The following is an 11,984-nucleotide window of genomic DNA, read 5'->3' as shown; positions in this document are numbered from 1 at the left end:
GTATATTAATTTTAAATTATTCTGTCCTCTACTGCATAAGTATGAATTTTAAGTTCCATATAGTATTCCTATATGTATCAGTACTTCTTTTGATGTCACTATTATCCTGTGGCAGTGAATTCCACTAGTCAATTATATGTCAAGTAAAATAACATTATATTTTATCAGTTTCAAATGTAATGCCCTTGACTCATAGATTGTTCCAGTTTCCAATTTACATTGTCTGTAATTTTTTTTTTTTTAATATGACATACACATAACAGCATTTTGCTATGTATCATCTTAAAATATAGAGCTCCACTCTTGTGTTTTTCCTACAGTCTGATAGAGCTGATGATGGCTGCTTTTGGTAAGTGCTGAGATCCTATTAAATGCGAGAGAAGAACAAAACCTTGAATAGCCATAAATAGCCACAAACCTGCCCAATATCATCAAGATCTATAACAGTATGTGTTGCATTTTTCATTGTCAGATGGCAGATAATTTGTGGAAACAAAAAGAGAAAATAGGTTTTCTTCCTTTTTTTTTTTTCTTTGCTTCACTTTACATATAGATTTGTCTTGTTTTCTTTTATAATCTGAATTGTAAAAAAGTTATATTTTGAATAAAATAATTTCTGTGTGACATTCTGAAATTCTAAGGTCATGTATTTCATGTAATTTCCAATCAAAGCCTAACTTCACATAAAGGTAGAATATAGTTATTAAAGGAGTTATGAGTATAATAGAATTTTCTGCAGAAATCGGTGATTTAGCTCCAATTCATTCTCTATTTATCCTTCTCCACTGCTTAAAAAGCGTGGCAATAATGGGTCTAGGGTTAAGATTTATGAAGTAGAAGTTACATGTAAGGGATGAATTCAAGTTTCTTTATTATTCCTATCTTATTTTAGATAGATAACATATTTGTTATATGTACTGCTTGGAACAGAGATAAATCTTGAATGCCAGATGCAGCTTTTCAAAAGGCAAGTACAATCCTAAATAAACAGAATAAAAAGAGTTTTTCCATCAATAAAAAACTTCTGGAGAATAAATTTGATTCAATATTCAATTATGTTCAAATGTTATAATAATCTGTTAAAATAGTTAAATTTGTGTATTCTTTTTAGGTAGAATCAATGTATTACTTTATTATTCTTGCTGGTTTATTATTGCTACTATTAATTATTGCAAAATAAAAAAAAATTCTGAAGTCTGTCACAAAAGTGATGCCTTATTTAGAATTTACACAAAGTGTAAGCACGCAATTTGAAAGACCGCAAAAGATTATTTCTTTGTATTTTTTCTTAATCCAAAGAAACAACAAGTATAAAAATTGTGAGAACAGCCTAGTAACTAAATTCACAAATTAAAGAAAAAGTCGTTGTTCTTCCAACTTAATTAATTTCAGAAGGTGTAGTACACACTGTAAATTAATCCTTCTGCACAGAGGTAAATTAACAAAGAAATTAGAGATAATTATTTCTTTTACTTAAGGTATGTTTCTTTATAAAAATGAAAACATGATTTTTTTTTTTTTAATGCATCTCTTCTTTTCTGTTTATCTCATTTCACCTTACTCTAAAGATAATATCTTCAATGGCTGAGTTCATTAGAAAACACAGATTGTTAGGAGTATGGGAATCTGTAGTAGCAAATGTTACTAAATAATAATGGTAGCAACAAAGGCACATAGATAACTTTGAAAATAAATAAGGCTATATATAATCATACATTAATAATTATTCATAAGTATGTTTTATAAAGTATGACAGATTTTATTTTAAATGGTCTATTCACATGAAAAAGGAAAAATTGCTGTACTACTGTCTACAGACTGAAATCTTCAATATCTGTTGCTGCCATTTCTTTTATAAATAAAACATGTTGCATTTAGAAACAGAAATCAATGGGATACTATTTTTTTCTTCTTAATACATACATTACTCAGCACCTTTTTTGACCATCATCTCCCCCTCTTACTTTTTTTTTTCTTTTGAGTCACAAATGATTATTGCACATAAACACAGATTTTCTCAGTCTCCACTCTGGTTCACTCTAAAAAACTCTTTTTCCACCTCAAAAAAATGAAATGGATTCATTTTGTGTGTGAGTAATGTCTTGGCCATACTGACCTCTCAAGTATAAAAAATTATGGTCTAAAAGTATCAATTAAGTAATTAAAGAGCATTCCAACTTCAAAGTCTTTGTTCCTTAAGTTTCTGTCAGTTTTCCATGCTTTCAGAAAGTAGACTGGTTTGCCAGCAGCTGTTATTCCTCGTGTACCTTTGGCTTCCCTCTAGCAGTGTTCTATTTTATAAAAAAAGATTAAAGCTTGAAGGTACTAAAATCACAGTCCTAGACTGTCTGCTATTGAAATTCTCCATAGAGAATACTAGTTTCATGAAACTGAAAATTCTCATCTATTCCTCCTAGAAGTTCTAAAAATATACAGTGTTATGAGCACATGATCAGAAAACCTGAGTATATAAACAAATGGCTGTAAGAAAGACTTATTGCAGATGGCTTATTTCTAGTCATATCTATATTTCTATGCAATTGTAAGTATGAATTTGCTAATCTTTCAGTGAAAGAAGTCCCTCATGTTTCCTGTTTACAGAGACACATTTGTAATTACTGTGTAACAACTCAAAACATTATAAATTGATGTCTTTGTGATGTTTTTTAACCTTTTGCATATCTGTGTGCTGAATCTAAGTTAAGGCAGGCAACAGCAGAAATATCAGCATTTACGTTGTAAATTATATTTAAATCAGAACATTCCAATGCTGGATGTTGTCATTACTACAAGAGTAGATGGTACGAAGACTAATACAACTTGACAGTTGAGGGAATTTATGTGACATTTAAAGAAATTGCAAAATTGATGTGTTGCAATATATGGTGTTAATGAAAGTAACATCAAAACTGGCAGCTGCTAATCTGGTCTGCTAGTAATACACAGTTACTCTACCAGACACAAAAACAAACAAACAAACAAACAAACAAACAAAAACTGTGGGAAGTACTGAAGAATCTTGAGAAGGCTCACTTTGCACTTTGAACTGTAAAGAAACCTGGGAAGTACTTATTTATTTCGACACCATATACTGTCTGAAAAGACGTGCACTGTCTGAGTAGTTTTTGAGTTAAAAGAATGCATGTGGTTATGGATATTGCTATAATCTATACCAGATTGACTTTCAGAGACATGGAGCAGCAAGGCAGTACTCCTACTATGACTGTAGGAGTACATCATGAGTTTCTGAATTTAACTCAAAAAAGAAAAAAAGAAAAAAAAAAAAAGAAAAAACTATCTACACTAGCTTTAGAGAACTTAAATTACTGCAGGAAAATTCCCCTCTTTCCTCTTTTTTTTTTTTTTTTTTTTTTTGGTCCACATTTGTTGAATGACAATACTGAAATATACCGTCAAACCTTATCCATCATAAAATAATTTTTTAATTATGCCTGGGATGGAATACTTCGATACTAGAAATACGATTACTGTATAATTTTAAGAGAACAAAGATAAAATCTAATTTACCAATACAATAGTAAACATGTTATAAAACTAGTAATACTAGTGGGTTTTTTGTTGTTGTTTTTTTGTTTCTTTGTTTTGTGTTTTTAACGTATTCTTAGTGACATGAATGAAGTTATAGAGTTTCCTCACTGCAAGTTTCCTGATGATACAAAGCTGGGAGACACACCAGAAAGCCGTGCTGCCATTCAGCAAGATCTGACAGGCTGGGAAGTTGAGCAAAAAGGATCTTTATCAGGTTCAATAAGGGCAAGTGTAGAGTCCTACACCCAGAGAGGAATAACTGTATGCATCACACAGGTTTGGGGCTGATCTGCTGGAAGTTCTGCAGAGAAGAGCCTGGTTGTCTTGTCCCATGAGCCAACAGTGACCCTTGTGTCTGATGGTATCCTGGAGTGCATTAAAAAGAGTGTGGCCAGCAGGTCAAGGAGGTGATCCTCATTCTCTACTGGTGAGTCTGCATCTGGAGTATTGTGTCCAGTTCTGAGTTTCCCTTTTCAAGAAAGACATTATGTTTTGAGAGAACCAGAAAAACATTCTGGAATAATCACAATAAAATTTGTATTAGCAATTATGTTCTATTTAAACAGAACAGTAAGTTCTTTAGGAGTGATAAGTCTGAAATCATATTTGAAATTTTTTGAGGGACAGTGTCTTAGTAAGACCTTAGTATGCTTTAGTGACTGGGAATAAATGTTAGTCTGCAGAAAATAGGCTGAAGATTGAGCTATAGATTTTAGATATATAAAAGAGACGGAGACAAACAGTTCCTACACTGGAAAAAAACAGTTGAGTTGCCAGACTCTATATCTAGGTAAGTAGTTTAGATAGGTGTAATCCCAAGGCATTAATTTTAGGTATCAGTGGAAATCTAAAACATTACACAGACTTAAGTTACATGCACAGTAGAAAGCCATTGCACCAACTGATTTTATACAGGAACATTAAAACATATTATACTAATATGATCCAGTTTCTGCAGACTAGCATTTAGTCCCAGTCACTAAAACATACTAAGGAAAACAAAGCCAAAAGCTAAAATCAAAGAAAATACTCCAGGAAGGCTGAGATTATATTTGTGTCCTGCAGTCAAAACTGTTCTTTTTTAAAATATTTTATGCGTTTCCATTTTTAAGAACTAAGTTGAAGAATTATAATTACTGCCTCTTACTCTATGCTGTGTGTTACTTTCTTTTTAAAACTGTGCCCAAGAAGATAATATTTCTGATTTGAGATTTGTTAAGCCGTTACCTGTGGAAACCCAGTTGCTCCAGGACATGTGAACTAGAATTGTTTCCAGGAGAGCTGTATTGCACATGTCACACAATTTCCCTGAAATGTACTGTATTACTAACTTCCATGTAATTGTGTTTTGTTTTAAATGTTTTTCAAAGTATGCACATGATTATAGCAGTAAATCCAAGGATAATTATTCAAAACCAATAGTTCTACAGGATTCTCTATATTGTCCCTGTAAGTATAAAGATGAAATATTTCTACAAGGTAACCATTTTCAGTTCAATCAGAGAATGGTATCCCACTCATACTTTATTCAATTGCAGAGGAACCATCAAACTACTCTAGATGAGATCAGATGTGGCAAAAGCCAAGGGACACCAAAATACCAGCAGACATCCAACTGACACCACATCCTTTGTTATGGAATGGCTTTTCCAAAAGTAAAAAAAATAAAAAAAAGTAGGTATTGATTTTCACTTTCATTTATAAACTCCAAAGTTCTTGTCCAGTCTTATTGTATAAAATGTTGTCAGTGTAAGAACAAATGCCTTTTTATTTCAATTCTGAGATTCAAAGTATTCCATTGTAACCAGATTATTTTGTTGACGTGTAAGAAGGGTGGAAGTCCAACACACATATCCTCCAGTTTTATTTTTGGCTATGTTAACATGAAGTATTTGAAATAGTGTTGTTAAATAAAACACCTGAAGACCTTACAGCAATGAAGAGAGAATATCAGAAAAATTTTATGTGGACCTGTTTTGATAATTGTAGGAAGTTTGACTGTGGAAAACAGAATTAATAAAACCTGATTCCATGTGGATATGTCTTATGATTCCACTCCACTAAGAACTAATGAACTTTGCCATTTGTTCAGTGTCTTGATACAATTTGTTTTTACATATAATACTATATATATATATATATTTATCTTCTATTTTTTCCCTGAAATAGCAATTTAGTTAGTCCCTCAAGGTGCTATTAATAAGGTGTTTTCACACAGCTGACTTCAAAAATTTTGATAGGATTCATCTCACTAAATGTAGACATCTACATGATAAACACGTATATTCCCTTTGTAATCAATTGTGACTTACAGAATATACTTCAATATTAAGATGTTTAACAAATGTCAAATAAGTGTTTGATAATATTTAAAATAATTTTCACTGTCAAATTTGTTTGAAATTGGACAAGCGGTTTAATGGGCCTACCATAAAGAGAAAGAAAAATGCACATTACCACTCAGGGCATCATTTTCATCTGTTTAGGAACCAAGATATAAATGACTTGAAAATCCTGCTCTGTGAATACTACTTTACAATATTATAATATTCTGACATTATATTTCCTTCACAGTTTTTGAAGAGCTGTAAATTCCTTTGTGATCTTCAAAGTCCCTAAGCTTCAGCTACCTTATAACTGTACCCTACCAAAAAAATCAGGCCTGCTACACAAAACTGTACACAGTAGCTCATAGGACAGAAATAAAAACATGACATGTGAAACTCAGAGAAAGAGAGGATTGAACAAGAGGATTTATTTGCATTATTTTTCCTCATACCGTATTATGCATCATATACCATCCAGCAAAGTTTTATGCTAGTTCAATATTAATGTTGATTGCCTCATTTTATTTGTAGGTTTCCTCAGTGAATTATCACAGATTCAATTACTTGCCAATGAATATGGATTAAATTGGGAGAGGTAAAGGATGTTTATTAATTGTGTTAATGTATTATCAGTGTTATTTCTTTTTGTCCTGTTGTACTGAAATTGTTGTGTTGGTATGCAAGTCACTCTTTACATAGTTAAATAGAAGGTAATGCCTTCTATTTATTTCCCTGGAAAATGCAACAGATACAAAGAGCACAATAACAGTACTTAATAGAGATTATTCTTTTGATAGATAAAATTCTCAGCTACAAAACACTGTTTTTCAACATAGTCAACATCACTAGTTAAGCATTTTCTCCAGCAATGAACAAGAGTCTGCATGATATGCTTGTAAAAATCTGCACCAAGGGAGGCAGCCCACTGTTTCAAAGCTGCTACTAGTATGACAGTGTCACTGTTAGGAAAATGTTGCCCATGCAGTCCATCTTTCATCAGATAAACATATGGAAATCAGAAGACACCAAGTCTGGAATATGCAATTGCACTAGGACAGTTCAGTCAAGTTTGTCAATGTGCTCCACAGTCTTCAAACTGGTGTGGGGCCTGGTATTATCATATTGCAAAAGAAATGTTGTCTTCTTCTCTGGCCTGACTCTATAAATTCCAGCCTTCAGCTTAGTCAGCATCACAATAAAACAATCAGAGCTAATGGTTTGTTCAGATTCCAGAAAATCCAGAAAGATCACCCTTTTTCTATCCCAAAAGACAGTGCACATCATTTTGCCCACCAAGAACCACATCTTTTATTTTGATAGGGGGCTTTTATTTTGATGGGGAATTCATTTCATGGATTACTGTTTTGACTCCAGCTCATAGCGGTGACACGTTTTATCATCACCAGTAATTATGTGATCCCGGCAACCCTCACCTTCAGCACTGTATTGTTTCAGTAGGACCTGAAATACTTGTACATGGTGTTCTTTCTGATCCACAGCCTCACTGTGTTCACATCCATTGTTTGGTCTCTATAAACATTCAGCAACTGTCAATGACTGTCAATGGGTACATTCTTTTCACATGGAGAAATTCAATTATGTATCTTTCCCTCATATGAACTTCCATGTCAAATGTCATTTTGTCATATCGTCCCTCTGCTTCCACCTGTTACATGGCAACAAATGTAATGGAATATCCATTCATGGTGGGAAGACTAAATCTCTATTGCTATATCACCAACATCCTCCTCTGACACTGAGGGCCCACATAATACAATAGCAGGCATTACTTTTGGAGCAGTCCTGTAGCTTTGGTAACATGCATACACTGTATCTTAAATGTCTTGCATAGTGCCTTCAGATTTGTTTGATTTGTGCTTTGCAAGACCATACAGCAAGGCCCTACTAAGGCACAAGGAAAATAAAGATAAACTGATTGGTGGTAACCAACAAGGTTTCATCAAGGGCAAGTCATGTCTGACAAACTTGGTGGCCTTTTATGATGGGTTTACAGCATCAGAAGATAAAGGAAAAGCAACTGATGTCATCTACCTGGACTTGTGCAAACTGATTGACTGTCCCGCATGACATCCTGGTCTCCAAATTGGAGAAAAATGGATTTGATGAATGGATCATTCACTGGATAAGAAATAAGGGTGGATGATCACACTCAGAGAGTTGTGGTCAACAGTTCAGTATCCAAGTGGAGACTGGTGATGAGTGGCGTTTCTCAGGGATCAGTGCTGGGACTGGGGTTGTAGCAGAAAGCAGGTAAACCTTTGATTATGGAGGGAGCTCCAGGAGTGAGCTACATGATACAAAGCTGAGCAGCAGGATCCAAAGGTGTGATTACGCTTGTCCCATTTGTTCCTCGAAAGCCTTTGCTGCAGTATGTTTTCCTGGCTTCTAACTGAAGGAGATGGGGACCAAACATATCTGTGTCTTCCAGGTCTGCCAGGCTGCTCTGTTCCTGGTTGAAGATAAAGTTCAGCAGGGACTGTAGTTATTCTCTCCCTTTCTCACTCACGTTCTCTTTCCTACTGTCGTTCTCGTTCCCTCTCCCTTTCCCACTCCTTCTCCCTCTCTCTTTCCCGTTCCTTTTCAGCCCTGCAGAGAAGGACCTGGGGGTCTTGATGGATGAAAAGCTTAACATGAGCCAGCAGTGTGCTCTTGTAGCTCAGAAAGAAAATGGTATCCTGGGCTCCATCAGAAGAGGGGTGGCCAGCAGGGACAAGGAGGTGATTGTCCCTCTCTACTCTGCTCTTGTGAGGCCCCATCTGGAGTACTGTGTACAGGTCTAGATCCCCCAGTACAAGAAAGACAGGAAGCTGTTGGAGAGGGTCCAGAGGAGAGCCACAAAGATGATCAGGGAGCTGGAGCACCTCCCCACCAAAGACAAGCTGAGGGAGCTGGGCTTGTTCAGCCTGCAGAAAAGAAGGCTGCAGGATGACCTCATTGCAGCCTTTCAATGTCTAAAAGAAGCCTATAAACAGGAGGGGAATCCAGTCTTTAAAAGGGTAGATAATGGCAGGACAAGGGGAAATGGTTTTAAGTTGAGGGAGGGAAGATTTAGGTTGGATGTCAGAGGGAAATTCTTTACAGAGAGAGTGGTGAGGTGCTGGAACAGGCTGCCCAGAGAGGTTGTGGATGCCCCATCCCTGGAGGTGTTCAAGGTCAAGAAATCATTTTATGATTCTATGATTTCTAATAATTATTTCCTCCCTTATGTGTTAAACTCACAAGCCATTTGTATTCAAACCACTTTAAATACCTAGGACACGCAGAGCATATCTAAGTGCACCATACAAGGTTAGATTCTTGCAGCTAGAAGGGATTTTAACTGCTGTCAGTGATGTTATACAAAATGTCAGGGACTCGGAGGATGACAGACAAGAGGTTTCTTAGAAAATCATCCAAAGATCAACAGTTAAGTTATTATATTTCCTTTTATTTCCAAGGTAGACAAAGCTTTCTGATCCTAGGAGTTCATATGTATGACCTGTGCATTTTTTTTTGCTTCATCTACAAATAGGTCAAGTTTGTGACTAGGAAGTTAGCATCAAGGAAACTGCTGTATTCTGTCTGAGTGCTTTAAATGTCCTTTATGAAGATTCCAGAGGAACTGAGTAGGATGTCAGAGATTTTATGCTTTGTGGCTTGACTAATAACTGAAAGAAAAGAAACCTTGTTTTCAAAACCGATGTTCCGCATGTTTCCATGGTAACTAGAGCATTCACTTACATCATAGTTTCTATTTTGCTATCTTTAAAAAATCTTTTTTATTTTTAATTTTTTTCTTCAATGTTTTGAGTTAAAAGTGATAAAGTGTAACACTTTCCAAACTGTGTGTTTCATGTGACCACCCTGAGAGAAAAATTTAGTTCAGTTTATGGGGGTTATTTAGTCATATAACAAGAACATAAATGAAAATAAAATTAAATAAAGGTTTGATTTCCTTAAAAGCTTCAGCTCTACAATAATTACCGTCTAGTTAGATAATTCTCATTGTAAGGCCAATGCCTGCAGTGTCTGAAGAGTAAAGTTTTTGATCAAAATGCCAATACATCATCATGATACTACTAACAGATGGGTAACTCTCAATCTTCCTGTGTGCCTAGCATCAGTTATTGTTACCTTGTGTTCTTAGCAGGAACAAGAAAGCTGTTATCAGCTTTGACTGTAAGGCAAATATTCTCTTTTTTTTTCTTCTTTTTTTTTTAACTTTTTTTTTTCTTAATATGTCTTGAGTCATCTAGTACTATACATTGAATTTTAAAGCTTGGATTATTAAAAAATACCTTTTTTATTCTTGTCTTTACAAACTACAGAAGTTTGCAAATACTCCTTTTGACATTTTCCTTCAATATCATCTCAGATCTTTAAGAGCATGCATTGACATCTACCACATAAGATGTGTGAGAGGGAATAGGAGAATTGCAGAAGGCACTATCTTCTTTATTTATATGAGAAAAGGCTGATGAGAATTTCAGGACTAATTCAGAGACGATGCCAGAAAATCCCAGCTGAGATGGGATTTCTTTGTGTCAGATTTACTTCATCAGTCTCTATAAAGCATAACTCCTATCTTTGATCTTTCCTGGCTATGCAAGGTCTTACACTCTCCATTCAATACCTTTTGCAAGTTCTTTACCCATGTGTGTTTTCTTTCATTTTGCAGAGAACCAAAACTTGAAAAGGCATTGCAATAGCTTATGATGTACTGGTACACTGGATGTTCAAGCTACACATTGCAATGCTAAGTTTTAATTCATTTTTGAGTCTAAGGCTTTTCTTTTTTAGAAAAGTACAAATCCTCTTGATATAAAATATATCAGCTGATATGCAAAATCAAGCATCAAATATATTTTTTTCTTGGTATTAGGCTGCTCCTGTGTTATCCACAAATCACTTTATTCTTCTTCCAGGATGTCTTCAACATAAGCAAAGATTTCTAGTCGCCTTTCACAGGATGCCAGATATGACTATCTCATACATTCAAGCTGTGTAGATGAGCAAGCTTATTCAATGTGTTGCTCTGCACAGAGTATATTGTATGATAACTGAGCTAAAATTCAGCTATTTTAATTCATGTTTTCTATATAAAAGACAATACTTTAAAAATGGCTTTGTCAGTACTTACACTGAACAACTAAGGCTAATACTGAAGAGGCATAAAATGTACACATGGATGTGCAGAAATTTATTATTACAATCTTAGGTTCTGCCCAGGCATTGCTGTCAGATCATGTCTGTGATGATGCAGTGATTGGCGAAGAGACCTTCAATTCAGAAACATGTAACTAGTTTGAAAGTCAGGCTTGTCAGCTTTTAACGCAAGAAACTTCCTGGTGTCACAGAATCCTCTATCTGTCACATGTATTTATTTAGTGGTATCTGTAATAATAGTATGTGCGTGGATATAAAATGTTAAGCTTTTCTACTGTTGTAATTAAAACCAGTTTTTCTTCTAAATTCCAAATAAAGCATTTATCTAGAAGACAATCAGAAAGGTAAACTGTTAAATGAGTGGATTGAAAATAAGGAAACAAAATGTTTATACTTATGATACTGTATAGAAAAAGGAACCTGTTCTGGCTGACTCTGCTTGCCAGTTTATCTGTCCAAATTCTTTTCATTAGCTGAGGGTTCATTAACTTTACGGAGAAATATATTAATAAATTGACCGAGGAATATGGAGAATATTTAAATAACATAAATCAGTACAGATTAGCATAGTTTTCTGTATTTGTTGCTGGCTACTTTTAAAAATAATAGTTTAATTTTTCATTTTCATTGTCTGTGATTTAAATGGTCATTATCAATTTTATCCAGTACATTGTTTCATATCTTTCACTTGAGGCAAACTGGTGACGTAGTTATAATAAATTACTTTCTTGATGCAATTTAACCATTCATCACCTGTTAGCTTCTGAAGTTTAAATGAATGAGTCATGTTTAAGCATTTTTACTAGTTTTATTCCTTCAACATCAGATATTTTCTACAAACGTATAGTCTCTTCCATTCCTTTAAATCAGAAGAAATCCATTTTTAATGTCTATCATTAACTCTGTACAAACTGAAAGAGATTATTAATGCTCAAGTACCAG

This window comes from Meleagris gallopavo, chromosome 2 (assembly GCF_905368555.1).
Source record: "Meleagris gallopavo chromosome 2, MGAL_WU_HG_1.1, whole genome shotgun sequence".
NCBI classification, from domain to species: domain Eukaryota; kingdom Metazoa; phylum Chordata; class Aves; order Galliformes; family Phasianidae; genus Meleagris; species Meleagris gallopavo.
The sequence above is the reverse complement of the archived record's forward strand: the minus strand, read 5'-3'. Positions refer to the sequence as shown.